Raw genomic sequence first — 15,304 nt, 5'->3', positions numbered from 1 at the left:
TTTTGTCATTTTTGTGGTTATATTACCAGAGCATATTATAAAATAAATTCATCACAACACAATGCAGGAACCGTGACTAGCACTTGGCCACCATGCCAAAAAAAAAACTGTTAAGAATCACGGGTGGAATCAGATTCACGGGAAGGGTGTATGGGAGCGAACGATTGCATCGTTGCCTAGGAGGGTGCACGGGAGTGTGCTCCATGAAAATTGCCACATGTCACCAGTGTTAAGATTCCCAGGTGGAATCAGATGCACCAAAGAGTTGTTCCCCGAAAAACCACTCCCGAACGTCAGTTCTATAACATTTCCGCCGTTTTATTAAGCATTTATGGCCATAACACCTATGTATAAATTAAGCCCCAAGGTACCAGCACATTTCACTCTCTTCATTCATTTCTATAAGAGCATGGCTAATAATAAAGCCAAGTGTTCTGGGGGGGGGGGGGGGGGGGGGGGGGGGGGGTGTGTTGTTGCCATCATATAAACTGTATATACATGAGTGATGCATCGGCTGATTCGTGTCACACATGTGCTTTCTTCAAACAGCTACTACTGAGAGGATGTTTGTACGAGAAAATGCAAGTCTCCAAAACACGGTATGGACATCACTATTGGTCATAATTGGATCATTTTTATCTCCACTAAATATTATGTTGCATACATACAAACTAGGAGCGGTTATCTAGAATAAGGAAGCAACTCCTAAGACCTGAATTGTCTCCATCATCATACGACACCGCATGGGTGGCTATGGTGCCCTTGTCAGGCTCCCCTCATATTCTATGCTTCCCTCAGTGTGTTGAATGGATACTACAAAACTAACGAAGAAATAGATCTTGGGGTCAGAGTCAAGTAGAGTCCTCAGTTGACAAGGACATCCTTTCATCCACATTGGCTTGTGTACTTGCACTTAAGAGATGGAACATTGGTACAAAACATATCCAAAGAGGTATGAATAAAGACGATTTACTTTTTGTTGTTTTATGTATTTGATGGTCTTGATGTAATGAAAATGATACTAACAGGTCTGCGCTTTATTGGAAAGTATTTCTCTGTTGTCATGGATGAGCAAATTGTTGCTCCCATAGGCTTCAATGTCATTTTTCCTGGTATGCTTAGCCTTGCCATTGGGATGGGTTTGGAATTTCCTGTTCGACAAACGCATGTTCATGGGATTCTTCACCTCCGGGAGATGGAACTGAAAAGGTTTGGCATTGTCAATTCTGGCATGAAAATTGTGCCATATTTCCTTATCTTGTCTGTACTGTAGTGACACCTGGTTCTTGTAGTTTGTTTCCATTGACTACTTATGTTAATGGAAATTTATTATCTACTTTGTTTCTTACTTCCCTTTTGAGAAGATGAAGTTCATTAACAAGTTTATTTTTTGAAAGTTTTGCTAAGAACCTCAATTTGAAAGGGGTAATGTGGTCAGATGCGATTCATATTCGTCTTCTCTCCTTACTTATGAATCATCAATTAGAATTTGAGTATGGTATGTATATATTGACCTAATTCAGACTTGCTAGGGATAAATCTTATGGAAAAGAAGCATATATGGCCTATATTTGTGAAGGGTTAGGAAACATCTTGGACCGCGATAAAGTTATGAAGTTCCAGAGGAAGAATGGGTCGTTGTTCAACTCTCCTTCAGCAACTTCTGCTGCTTTAATCCACAATTATGATGACAAAGCCCTCGAGTACCTAAATTCTCTTGTTAGTAAATTTGGTAGTTCAGGTGGGTTTTCCGACCATTTCTTGTCGGGGTAATTTGCAAGGGTACTACATGTTTCTTGAATCTAATGAAATTCGACTTTTGCAGTGCCAACTGTATATCCAATAAATATATATTGTCAGCTTTCAATGGTGGATTCTCTTGAGAAGATTGGGATATCTCAACATTTTCTTAATGAGATAAAGGGCATCCTCGACGTGACATATAGGTAGTGACTAGTGACCAAGGATATTTATCTTTTGTACTCCCTCCGTCCCACAATGTAAGACGTTTTTACAAGCTATTGATTGTAAAACTTAACTGTATTCCCTTTTCAGTTTGTGGTTACATAGAGATGAGGAAATCATGCTGGATGTAGAAACATGTGCAATGGCATTTCGTCTTTTACGTATGAACGGATATGGTGTTTCCTCTGGTACTTCCTTGGACAGGAATTCCCTATCTTATTAATATTATCTTGCTCTTCATAATAATACTACTAACTGCACATGTGCAGGACACATCTTGAGTTACATTAATTAAACAAGAAAATTAAATATTTATTTAAATTTACATAACATGCATAACTCCAATACTAAAGACATGAACCTGTTTATTACTAAATAAGTAGCTTGTAAGAAAATTATTTGATCAAGAGAAGGTAATGCATACAAAACGAAATTTGTATTGTTCTATTACAGGCCAGAAGTACAATTAAGATGCTATAGACTGGACAAAAGAGGGACTATTATTTGTCCAAAGCCATTGGATGCAGAATTCTGGAACTAGATTGAATGTCTGGGTAGCATAGATCAAAAGTATCGCATCCAGCTCGTTCCTTTTCTATTCTATTGTTATATTTGACCCAATAATTACTATTCAATGCAGATGAGTTGTCTCATGTTTATGAAGCCTCCACATTCCATAATTCACTTCAAGGATATTTAAGTGATACAGAATCAATAATGGAATTATACAAGGCCTCAAAAGTGAGTGTATCAGAAAATGATTTGGTACTAGATAACACAAGCCACTGGTCAGGCAGCTTATTGACAGAAAAGATGCTCTCTGATGGGGTGCAAACAAGGCCAATCTTCGGAGAGGTGCTTGCAGGAAATTAAAAGTTCAAAAAATTAATTGATTCGTTATGTTGTTGGGAGTTCAGCTTCTGTTCATTAATGTTCTTTTTATAATTGTAGGTGGAATATGCTCTCAAATTTCCCTTTTATGCCACAATGGAACATTTAGACCACAAGAGGAACATTGAGCACTTTGATACCAGAGGTTCTCGGATGTTAAAGACAGAATACATGTAAGTGTCTCATTTCTCAAAAATAATAGGCCGTCTAGGAGTTAAAACTTCTTTTTTGGGTTGAATCAGGAAATGCCGGGTCAACCAAGATTTTCTTGCTTTGGCAGTTGAAGATTTCACCTTATCTCAATCTATTTACCAGGATGAACTCCTTCATCTTAGAAGGTATTCGAAAGTTATGCTCCTTTTTCTTATTAACTTCCTTTGTTGAGCAATTTGCAAAATTTTGTTGCAACAGGTGGGCGAAGGATCACAAGCTGGACAAGCTACAGTTTGTACGACAGAAGCTGACGTATTGTTACCTCGCAGCAGCTGCTACCTTATTCCCTCCTGAACTGTCTGATGCTCGCATTTCATGGGCCAAAAATTCTGTACTCGCAACTGCTGCTGATGACTTCTTTGATATTGTGGGGTCAAAGGAAGAGTTGGAAAATCTTGTAGCACTAGTTGAGAAGTACGATTCCTTTGACTTCACATCTTCGTCTGTTCTTTCTTTGTTGGTACCGCGGACTGTGGGTGTGTATCTACATAGTCTTATATAGGACTAGCATGGAGGGAAGTCATTCCTCAATCCTTTCATAGAGAACCGAGTAATGCTCAAGTAGCTAGAGCGCAAGGTGTGTGTGTGTGTGTGTGTGTGTGTGTGTGTGTGTGTGTGTTGATTAAAGATGCCGCGGAGGCTTCTCCCTAGTTTTTTTTAGGGAAGGCCTCTCCCCAATTGGCCCTTCGTTTCTTAACTAGTGCTAGTGCATCATGCATATATAACATGTCATTTTTGTCTGATTTCCTAATTGTTGTCTTAGGTGGGATGAGCACTCCAAAGATGAGTTCTACTCTGAGCAAGTGAAAATATTATTTTGTGCTATCTATACTACAGTGAACCAACTTGGAGCATTGGCTTCTGCAGTCCAAAACCGTGACGTTAAAAAGCACATGATAGAATTAGTGAGTTTCATGTGCATCACCTGATTTTGAAGTTCATTTGTGTTCGGCGTTGACATTTGGATTTCATCGGCAGTGGGTACAACTACTAAGGTCTATGATGACCGAGGCAGAATGGCGGATGAGACGATATGTGCCAACTATTGAAGAATACGTGGAAAATGCAGTTGTGTCATTCGCACTGGGGCCCATTGTGCTCATAACAATGTATTTCGTCGGGCAAAAGCTCTTTGGATGTGTTGTCAAAGATGAAGAGTACAACACATTATTCAGGCTAATGAGCAAATGTGGTCGTCTCCTCAACGACATCCAAGGCTTTGAGGTATTTGGGCCCTTTTACAGCTAAAAGTGTGCGTCTAATAAGATCTAGTATAGCTGTGTAAGCATATGACTGTTTCATTCTTCGTTGATGTGGCTACACATATCCCTACATGCAAATTCATCTATCTTGGTATACAAAATTATTTTGTGAGATTAGGGGCACCATAATAATCTTATATATACAAATCTTGACAAAAAATCAAATGTGTAGTCATTCATGATACTATTAAGGACAACTTTGATTAGTGTGATCGCAAAAACACGTGAATAGAAAATGTGCTTGCAGTATATGATTGAAAGGGTGTTTGATTTCCAAGAGATTCGGGTGGATGAAAACTTTTTGATGAAATCTAGTTCAAATAAATCATAAGGGGAAAATTGATACAGTATGCAATCCTATGAATCAAACAACACACATAGGAAAAAAATCCTTAGATTTAGGATCCTTCAAAACTCCTTTAAAAATCTAGAATGAAAAAGGGCTAAGGGTTTAGAACAATGTAATCTCATATTCGCTCTGAGAATTTAGAAGTTTACTCATCATTTTTGCGTAGTTTATCCTTCTACATTGTAATCGTGTTGTTCTGACATATATTTGATCTATTGTTGCAGAGGGAGAGCAGTGAGGGAAAACTAGATAGTGTTTCACTGCTTGTTCTACATGGTGATGGTTCTATATCCATAGAAGCGGCTAAAGAGTCGATAATAAGATCCATAGCCTCATGTAGAAAAGACTTACTAAGGTTAGTCCTTAAGGAAGAGTGTAGTTCCTAGACCATGCAGGGAGCTGTTCTGGAAGATGTGCAAGACATGCCACGTGTTCTTCTCTCACACCGATGCATTTACCTCCCCAAGCGAGATGGTCGGCGCAGTGAATGCAGTAATCAGCGAGCCCCTCAAGCTCCAGATTAGCAATACATCTTTGCCTATGCATTCAGAAAGATAAAGATTGTGAGTATTTTTACCATGTTCATATTGGTCAACTGGTAAGGTGCACTCTTAAATAACAGAACTCGGATGCAGTAGCTGTTGCAGTAGAAACAATACCAGTTGGTTTTTAACAGCTTTGATGTGAAGCTTAATCTTGAAGGAAGATTGGTCTCTGGTACTACAGTTTTTTTACTATTTCGCGTGTAAAGTTGGTGTCTGTCTCGGCGTTGTACTTGTTGGTGGTGCATTTTTCCCATCATGATGCAAATATTTGCTGGTTCCATTGTCTAGAAAATAGCAGGATCCATCTGTATGGATCTTCCACGTTCCTTGATTCACTAATAATGTCTTTTCAATAAGGACGTCCGATCCGATCCGATCAATATCTAGCAGAGGCGGGAGATCTTTCTATACTGTAAACTGTGTAGCGTTGACGCAAAGTAAGACGGAAGGTATCTGAACTTGAAAGTTCTCTATCCCAAGCATTCAAACTAATTCATGGTGCTAGTCTTCATATCTCTCTTACAGCATTTCTAACCGATTCCCTAAAAATAAAGAAGGATCCGGTGAAGTAAACCCTAGTGGAATATTTTTACTTCACTAAGTTTTGGCTGGACCTAGTCGATCACTAAATATAACGGAGTAAGACTTACTTTTGGTTCATACATTTCGTCGAACACCTGCTATGCACCCCCGCGACGATGGTGACCAAGCCAGCACGGCTAGTGAGCACGCCGGACACACCGTACGTCGCCGGTCTCCTCGTCGCACCGTCATGTGGGTCGGGGTGTTCGACGGGAGGGCACCAGCAGCGTCAAGGACCTCACCGCGCCGCTGCCCCAGGTCGTGCATCATCAAGGATTGCCAGCCTTGCTCGAAACGGGATGTAGTCCGAGAGTGCGGCCTGGCGGTCCCATTCGAGGACGGCGCCGTAGATGGAGCCGTCGCGCTCGTCAACGAGTGCTTGGACCAGCCTGTACTTTGAACGAGCACCACCACTGCGGCGCAAGGCTCCACCAGGCTCGTCCTGCGCGAGCGTCACCGGGTGGGGACTCGCCGCCGACGGCATGGGCTAGGGGTCCGGGGAGGGGGGCGAGCAGAGGTGGAGACTCGCCGCCGGTGGCAGCGGGCGGAGTGTGGGGGGAGGGGGCGGGAAGAGGTGGGGGGACATGGTAACGAGGGCGGACAAGCGCAGAAAATTTTCCTCCGGACCGTTTCGCTCGAGTATATTCGCTCCTTCGGTGCGGGTTGGAGCATTCTCATATATACGTTTTGGGATCGGTTAGAGTTGCTCTTACTAAGTTTTTGTATTTCCTTTATCTGCGGATGATTTCAGGATGGGAATGGATCGGGTCGGCCCGCCAGGTCGCTGACCCGATTCAAAAGTTTGAGGCCAATGGGTCATGTCGGTCGGTCTTAAATGAGATTTGGGTCAACAGGACCGGCACCGTGTGACCTACTGGGTCAGCCAGGTCGGCTCATCTTAGCCTTATACGTGGTTTTTTATACTGCATGAAGTGCTGAACTAGGAGCCACACTGCATCTTGTTATTTCACCGCGTAGATTTGTCCACTGACCAGTGCTCGCTCTAACGGTCTCCTGTAGCTAATTGTGGCGACTTGTTTCCTGTGCATTATCGATCAAAGTTTGCCGGCACCCTGTTTCCTAGGCTTCTGAGTTGTTATTGAGAAACATAAGTTTAGCTTGTTTGATTTCCACCGATCGGCAAAGAGGCTTGGTTGGCTGAGCGCCGGTGCATGCCCTTCTTTTTTCCGAATACACACAAGTGTGCGTATCATATATTGAAGATAGAAAAAGGGGGAAGAGCCCCTCCGCTTTTTACAATGTGTGGGTACACGCGACACACATCTCACTCCACCCTCTAGCTTGGAAGACTACTACTCGCCCTCTGCCCACCTAAGTGCCGCCTTGAGGAGAACATCCTCGCTACTCAACAATCCCGCTTGTTGCCACAATTCATATTCTCTCGCTATCTTACATAACACATCCCACATGCATGGTGTTTTGCCGCCGAACACAATTGCATTGCGGTGCTTCCATATCTCCCACAGGGCGAGGAGGCAAACTGCTCTCATTGTCTTTGCTTTTCGCGTCTGCATGTGTTCTTGGCCGTTTCTTGCGCACCATTCCGGTAGGGACTCTCCGGCGTGCGGCTCGCCGTGTGGCACGCCCAGCTCAGGTAGGATTTTCCACTACAAGAAATATGTCAACTTGTGACCATCACTATTGTTCACTGAAAGGTCATTGTTTTTCATTTGCGACATTTTTGTGACCAAAAACAGATGGTCAAAAGCTGGCCGTCGTAAACTGAAATTCACGACGTTCTCTGTGAGAAGGTGTTGGGGAACGTAGTATTTCAAAAAAATTCCTACGATCACGCAAGATCTATGTAGGAGAAGCATAGCAACGAGCGGGGAGAGTGTGTCCACGTACCCTTGTAGACCGAAAGCGGAAGCGTTTAGTAACGCAGCTGATGTAGTCGAACGTCTTCGCGATCCAACCGATCCAAGTACGGAACGCACGGCACCTCCGCGATCTGCACACGTTCAGCTCGCTGACGTCCCTCGAACTCTTGATCCATTTAAGGCCGAGGGAGATTTTCGTCAGCACGACGGCGTGGTGACGGTGATGATGAAGTTACCGGCGCAGGGCTTCGCCTAAGCACTACGACGATATGACCGAGGTGGAAAACTGTGGAGGGGGGCACCGCACACGGCTAAAGATCAACTTGTGTGTCTATGGGGTGCCCCCTGGCCACGTATATAAAGGAGGGGGAAGAGGAGGCCGGCCTAGGAGGGGCGTGCCTATAGGGGGAGTCCAACTAGGGTTCCCAATCCTAGTTGGAGTCCCCTTCCTTTTCCAAGAGGGGAGAGAGGGAAGGAGTAGGAGAGGGAGAAGGAAAGAGGGGGGGTGCCGCCCCCTCCGTAGTCCAATTCGGACCAGCCCATGGGGGGGCACGCGGCCTCCCCTTGTGGCCCTTCTCTCCTTTCCACTAAGGCCCATGAAGGCCCAATACTTCCCCCGGCGAATTCCCGTAACTCTCCGGTACTCCGAAAAATACCCGAACCACTCAGAACCTTTCGGATGTCCGAATATAGCCTTCCAATATATCGATCTTTACGTCTCGACCATTTCGAGACTCCTCGTCATGTCTGTGATCTCATCTGGGGCTCCGAACAACCTTCGGTACATCAAATCACATAAACTCATAATACAAATCGTCATCGAACGTTAAGCGTGCGGACCCCACGGGTTCGAGAACTATGTAGACATGACCGATACACATCTCCGGTCAATAACCAATAACGGAACCTGGATGCTCATATTGGTTCCTACATATTCTACGAAGATCTTTATCGGTCAAACCGCATAACAACATACGTTGTTCCCTTTGTCATCGGTATGTTACTTGCCCAAGATTCGATCGTCGGTATCACCATACCTAGTTCAATCTCTTTACCGGCAAGTCTCTTTACTCGTTCCGTAATACTTCATCCCGCAACTAACTCATTAGTCACATTGCTTGCAAGGTTTATAGTGATGATAATTACCGAGAGGGCCCAGAGATACCTCTCCGACAATCGGAGTGACAAATCCTAATCTCGATCTATGCCAACTCAACAAACACCATCGGAGACACCTGTAGAGCTTCTTTATAATCACCCAGTTATGTTGTGACATTTGATAGCACACTAAGTGTTCCTCCGGTATTCGGGAGTTGCATAATCTCATAGTTAGAGGAACATGTATAAGTCATGAAAAAAGCAATATCAATAAAACTTAATGATCATTTGAAGGAAATATGCCCTAGAGGCAATAATAAAGTTGTTATTTATATTTCCTTATTTCATGATGAATGTTTATTATTCATGCTAGAATTGTATTAATCGAAAACCTAGTACATGTGTGAATACACAGACAAAACAAAGTGTCCCTAGTATGCCTCCACTTGACTAGCTCGTTTATCAAAGATGGTTATGTTTCCTAACCATAGACATGTGTTGTCATTTGATGAACGGGATCACATCATTAGGAGAATGATGTGATAGACAAGACCAAGTTTCGTTGCTATTGCTTTCTTCATGACCTATACATGTTCCTCAGACTATGAGATTATGCAACTCCCGAATACCGGAGGAACACCTTGTGTGCTATCAAACGTCACAATGTAACTGGGAGATTATAAAGATGCTCTACAGGTGTCTCCGAAGGTGTTTGTTGGGTTGTCATAGATCGAGATTAGGATTTGTCACTCCATGTATTGGAGAGGTATCTCTGGGCCCTCTCGGTAATGCACATCACTATAAGCCTTGCAGGCAATGTGACTAATGAGTTAGTTGCGGGATGATGCATTACGGAACGAGTAAAGAGACTTGCCGGTAACGAGATTGAATTAGGTATGATGATACCGACGATCGAATCTCGGGCAAGTAACATACCGATGACAAAGGGAACAACGTATGTTGTTATGCGGTTTGACCGATAAAGATCTTCGTAGAATATGTAGGAACCAATATGAGCATCCAGGTTACGCTATTGGTTATTGACCGGAGATGAGTCTCGGTCATGTCTACATAGTTCTCGAACCCGTAGGGTCTGCACGCTTAACGTTCGGTGACGATCGGTATTATGAGTCCCGGATATGATCACGGACATGATGAGGAGTCTTGGAATGGTCGAGACATAAAGATCGATATATTGGAAGGCTATGTTTGGACATCGGAATGGCTCCGGGTGAGTTCCGGCATTTACCGGAGTACCGAGGGTTACCGGAACCCCCCCGGGGAGTATACGGGCCCTAATGGGCCTTAGTGGGAGAGAAGAGAAGGCAGCCTAGGAGCCCCCCCCCCAAGCCCAATCCGAATTGGGTGAGGGGGCCGGCCCCCCTTTCCTTTCTCCTTCCCTCTCTTCCTTCTATTCCTAGTGGGACTAGGAAAGGGGGAGTCCTACTCCTACTAGGAGGAGGACTCCTCCCCCCTTGGCGCGCCTAGAGAGGCCGGCCGGCCTCCCCCTCCCTCCTTTATATACGTGGGGAGGGGGGCACCCTAGAACACACAAGTTGATCATTGATCTCTTAGCCTGTGCGGCCGCCCTCCACCATAATCCACCTCGGTCATATCGTTTCAGTGCTTAGGCGAAGCCCTGCACCGGTAGCTTCATCATCACCGTCGTGCTGACGAAGCTCTCCCTCGACACTCAGCTGGATCGAGAGTTCGTGGGACGTCACCGAGCCGAACGTGTGCAGATCGCGGAGGTGTCGTGCTTTCGGTACTAGGATCGGTCGGATCGTGAAGACGTACGACTACATCAACCGCGTTGTCATAACGCTTCCGCTTACGGTCTACGAGGGCACATGGACTACACTCTCCCCTCTCGTTGCTATGCATCACCATGATCTTGCGTGTGCGTAGGAAAATTTTGAAATTACTGCGTCCCTCAACAGTGGCATCTGAGCCAGGTCTATGCGTAGATGTTATATGCACGAGTAGAACACAAGTGACTTGTGGGCGATAATAGTCATACTGCTTACCAGCATGTCATACTTTGATTCGGCGGTATTGTTGGATGAAGCGGCCCGGACCGACATTACGCGTATGCTTATGCGAGACTGGTTCTACCGACGTGCTTCGCACATAGGTGGCTGGCCGGCGTCAGTTTCTCCAACTTTAGTTGAATCGAGTGTGGCTACGCCCGGTCTTTGTTGAAGGTTAAAACAGCACATACTTGACGAAAAATCTTTGTGGTTTTGATGCATAGGTAAGAACGGTTCTTGCTCAGCCGTAGCAGCCACGTAAAACTTGCAACAACAAAGTAGAGGACGTCTAACTTGTTTTTGCATGGCATGTTGTGATGTGATATGGTCAAGACATGATGCTAAATTTTATTGTATGAGATGATCATGTTTTGTAACAGAGTTATCGGCAACTGGCAAGAGCCATATGGTTGTCGCTTTATTGTATGCAATGTAATCGCCCTGTAATTGTTTTTACTTTATCACTAAGCGGTAGCGATAGTCGTAGAAGCAATAGTTGGCGAGACGACAACGATGCTACGATGGAGCTCAAGGTGTCGCGCCGGTGACGATGGTGATCATGACGGTGCTTTGAAGATGGAGATCAAAGGCACAAGATGATGATGGCCATATCATATCACTTATATTGATTGCATGTGATGTTTATCCTTTATTCATATTATTTTGCTTAGTTCGACGGTAGCATTATAAGACGATCTCTCACTAAATTTCAAGGTACAAGTGTTCTCCCTGATTATGCACCATTGTGAAAGTTTGTCGTGCCGAGACACCACGTGATGATCGGGTGTGATAAGCTCTACGTTCACATACAACGGGAGCAAGCCAGTTTTGCACACGCAGAATACTCGGGTTAAACTTGACGAGCCTAGCATATGCAGATATGGCCTCGGAACACTGAGACCGAAAGGTCGAGCGTGAATCATATAGTAGATATGATCAACATAGTGATGTTCACCATTGAAAACTACTCCATCTCACGTGATGATCGGACATGGTTTAGTTGATATGGATCACGTGATCACTTAGATTATTAGAGGGATGTCTATCTAAGTGGGAGTTCTTTAGTAATATGATTAATTGAACTTTAATTATCATGAACTTAGTCCTGATAGTATTAGCATATCTATGTTGTAGATCAATAGCTCGCGATGTAGCTCCCCGTTTATTTTTGATATGTTCCTAGAGAAAACTATGTTGAAAGATGTTAGTAGCAATGATGCGAACTAGGTCCGTGATATGAGGATTATCCTCATTGCTGCATGGAAGAATTATGTCCTTGATGCACCGCTAGGTGACGGACCTATTGCAGGAGCAGATGCAGACGTTATGAACGTTTGGCAAAGCTCGATATGATGACTACTTGATAGTTTAGTGCAACATACTTTACGGCTTAGAACTGGGACTTCAAAAACATTTTGAATGCCACGGAGCATATAAGATGTTCCAAGAGTTGAAATTGGTATTTCAGACTCATACCCGAGTCGAGAGGTATGAGACCTCTGACAAGTACTTTGTCTACAAGATGGAGGAGAATAGCTCAACCAGTGAGCATGTGCTCAGATTGTCTGAGTACTACAATCGCTTGAATCAAGTGGGAGTTAATCTTCCAGATAAGATAGTGATTGACAGAGTTCTCTAGTCACTATCACCAAGTTACTAGAACTTCGTGATGAACTATAATATGTAAGGGATGACGAAAACGATTCCCGAGCTCTTCGCGATGCTGAAATCAGCGAAGGTAGAAATCAAGAAAAGCATCAAGTGTTGATGGTTAACAAGACCACTAGTTTCAAGACAAGGGCAAAGGGATAGAAGGGGAACTTCAAGAAGAACGGCAAGCAAGTTGCTGCTCAAGTGAAGAAGCCCAAGTCTGGACCTAAGCCTAAGACTGAGTGCTTCTACTGCAATGGAAATGGTCACTGGAAGTGGAACTACCCTAGATACTTGGCGGATAAGAAGGATGGCAAAGTGAACAAAGTTATATTTGATATACAAGTTATTTATGTGTACTTTACTAGTGTTTATAGCAATCCCTCGGCATTTGATACTGGTTCAGTTGCTAAGAGTAGTAACTCAAAACGGGAGTTGCAAAATGAAGAGAAACTAGTTAAAGGTGAAGTGACGATGTGTGTTGGAAGTAGTTCTAAGAATGATATGATCATCATCGCACACTCCCTATACTTTCGGGATTAGTGTTGAACCTAAATAAATGTTATTTGGTGTTTGCGTTGAGCATGAATATGATTTGATCATGTTTATTGCAATAAGGTTATTCATTTAAGTTAGAGAATAATTGTTGTTCTGTTTACATGAATAAAACCTTCTATGGACATACACTCAATGAAAATGGTTTGTTGGATCTCGATCGTAGTGATACACATATTCATAATATTGAAGCCAAAAGATGCAAAGTTAATAATGATAGTGCAACTTATTTGTGACACTGCTGTTTAGGTCATATCGGTGTAAAGCGCATGAAGAAATGTTACATCCCAAATTTCCAATTTGGAATGTTATACATAGATCATTCATGCATATCATATTTTTGCTGCATTTCGTTTCGCGATCCTCGAAATCCTAAGCAACTCAAGGACCCTCGGAGAGAGTTGGGGATTTCCCTTATTTCATATTTGAATTTTATCAAATATTGAAACGAGGATTATTTGTTTTAATTATTTTTCTCTCCAAAAATATTTCGTATTCAAATATATGAGAGGAGATAATATGACTTCTCCAAAATAAATGAATATTGGAGGAAAAATATTAAAATCAAATACTGGATTTTATTCGGAGTTTTTCGCTATTTTATTTGAATTAGGAAAATATGCGTTTTTCAAAATTGCCTTTTAGGCCCAAATAAATGTTCACCTTGTCCGGCCTATTTTTAGAGGATGAGGAAAATTTATTTCGGGGTTTTATGAGTCCATTTAGTATTTCTTTTCTTCCTTTTTCTGCACGTCGGAATTATTTAAAAAAAAGTGAATCGACTCCGGGCCGTAACCGGCCAGGACTCCTTGGGCCGGCCTTTAAAGCCTGAGACCCCGAGCCCCGAGCCAGCCCAGCCGCCCGGCGCCCTAACCCTAATCCCACCGCCGCCGCCGCCCGCGCAGCCGCCGCCGCCCCGCGCCGCAGCCGCCGCCGCCCGCCGATGCCGCCACCGCCCCGCACCGCGCCGCCGCCCGCCGCGCCGGGGACGCCGGACCTCGCCGGACCCGAGGTAGCCGCCTCGATTTTCATGAGAAAACCGTTTTGGTTTTTTCCGAAACCCTAGATCCGTTTTTTATATAGATCCGGTTCGGTTTATTTTCGGTTTAGTTATTTAGCGAACGCCCGTTTTACGTTCGTTTTAATGAACGGTTTTCACCGTTTAACTGCAGACAACGAATGTTCGTTCGTTAGCCTGTTCGTCAGTTTTCTTTTTCTCGGATTTTCCGCGATTATTTTCGATCGCGATTTCTGATCCGATTTTCGTTTTAGTTTATCTTTTCGCTCGTTTATCGGAATCAGGCGATTCAAGTGCCTAGATCTTCGTCTCGAAACCCTCTTTCTGTTTAACCAACTTGAACTAGATTTTGGTACTGTAAAATTTGACTTTAGTTCAGATTAGTAAACGGATCTTGTTTCTTTCGCAGTTTGAGTTTCGTTGCTCTGTTTGATTTGATTCTTTTTGCAAACCGGAGTTCTTAAGTTGAACTTTCTGGTAAATTCTTCTTACTTGAGTTTTGCCCGTGCGTATTTGCTTGATTGCTTATGCATGCTATTGTTTGTTTGCGATAGAATTCCCGGAGTGCGAAGCGTGCTACTACGAGTCCCTAGGTTTTGCGGATCGTCAGCAAGGCAAGTAACACATTGATCATACTTCTTTCATACCCAGTATTTATGCATTAGTTCCAATCCTCAAACATTGCATGATTAGGATGTGATTAACATGTGGGTTGGGAAGTAGTTGATGAGGTAGAACCTATTGCCCTGTTATATTCAAACCTTGGGATTACTTCTACGTATTGCTTATATTGCTATGCTATGCTCGTAGACGTGGATTGGGTTTGAGTGTATCCATGACAGATGTGAGATTGTTAATTAATGGTTCAACTTAAGGTGGCAACTTTAATACACATCTGGGTGGATTGCTTGTCGGGCACCTGGAGAATCCAGTGTTGTCCTAGGATATCCTGGAGTACCCGTGTGATCATCCTAAGGTCCGCCACCCAGGCTCAAAGGGAACTGAGATATGTTCATGCTAGAAACTTCCGTGTGCAGCCACAAGCTATTATGGGCTCTAGCATAGTTGAGTAAGTTGCGTGAGCTCTTGAAGAGGTGGATCAGCAGGTAGAGGGATGTAGGTTGGTATGGTCTACCCGGAGTAAAGAGTTAATGTTTTCTGAAAGACTGTGTCTCGGTCATCCATTTTTCAAACACCATGTAGTGCGAGAAATCCAACGGAGGCGATCGAGTCTTGTGGGGAAAAGTGCGCAAACCTTAGAGTATACAATCTAATCATGGTTAGCCGTGTCCCCGGTTATGGACA

The 15,304-nt window shown here is 43.6% G+C and overlaps 1 pseudogene; it reads left to right on the top strand.

The window, feature by feature from the left end:
- The first annotated feature begins 530 nt into the window (after positions 1 to 530).
- LOC109780573 (ent-kaur-16-ene synthase, chloroplastic-like) lies at positions 531 to 5,238 on the top strand (annotated as a pseudogene).
- Positions 5,239 to 15,304: the final 10,066 nt, after the last annotated feature.

Source organism: Aegilops tauschii, chromosome 2 (assembly GCF_002575655.3).
Source record: "Aegilops tauschii subsp. strangulata cultivar AL8/78 chromosome 2, Aet v6.0, whole genome shotgun sequence".
NCBI lineage: Eukaryota > Viridiplantae > Streptophyta > Magnoliopsida > Poales > Poaceae > Aegilops > Aegilops tauschii.
This window is presented reverse-complemented; position numbering and strand designations above follow the sequence as displayed.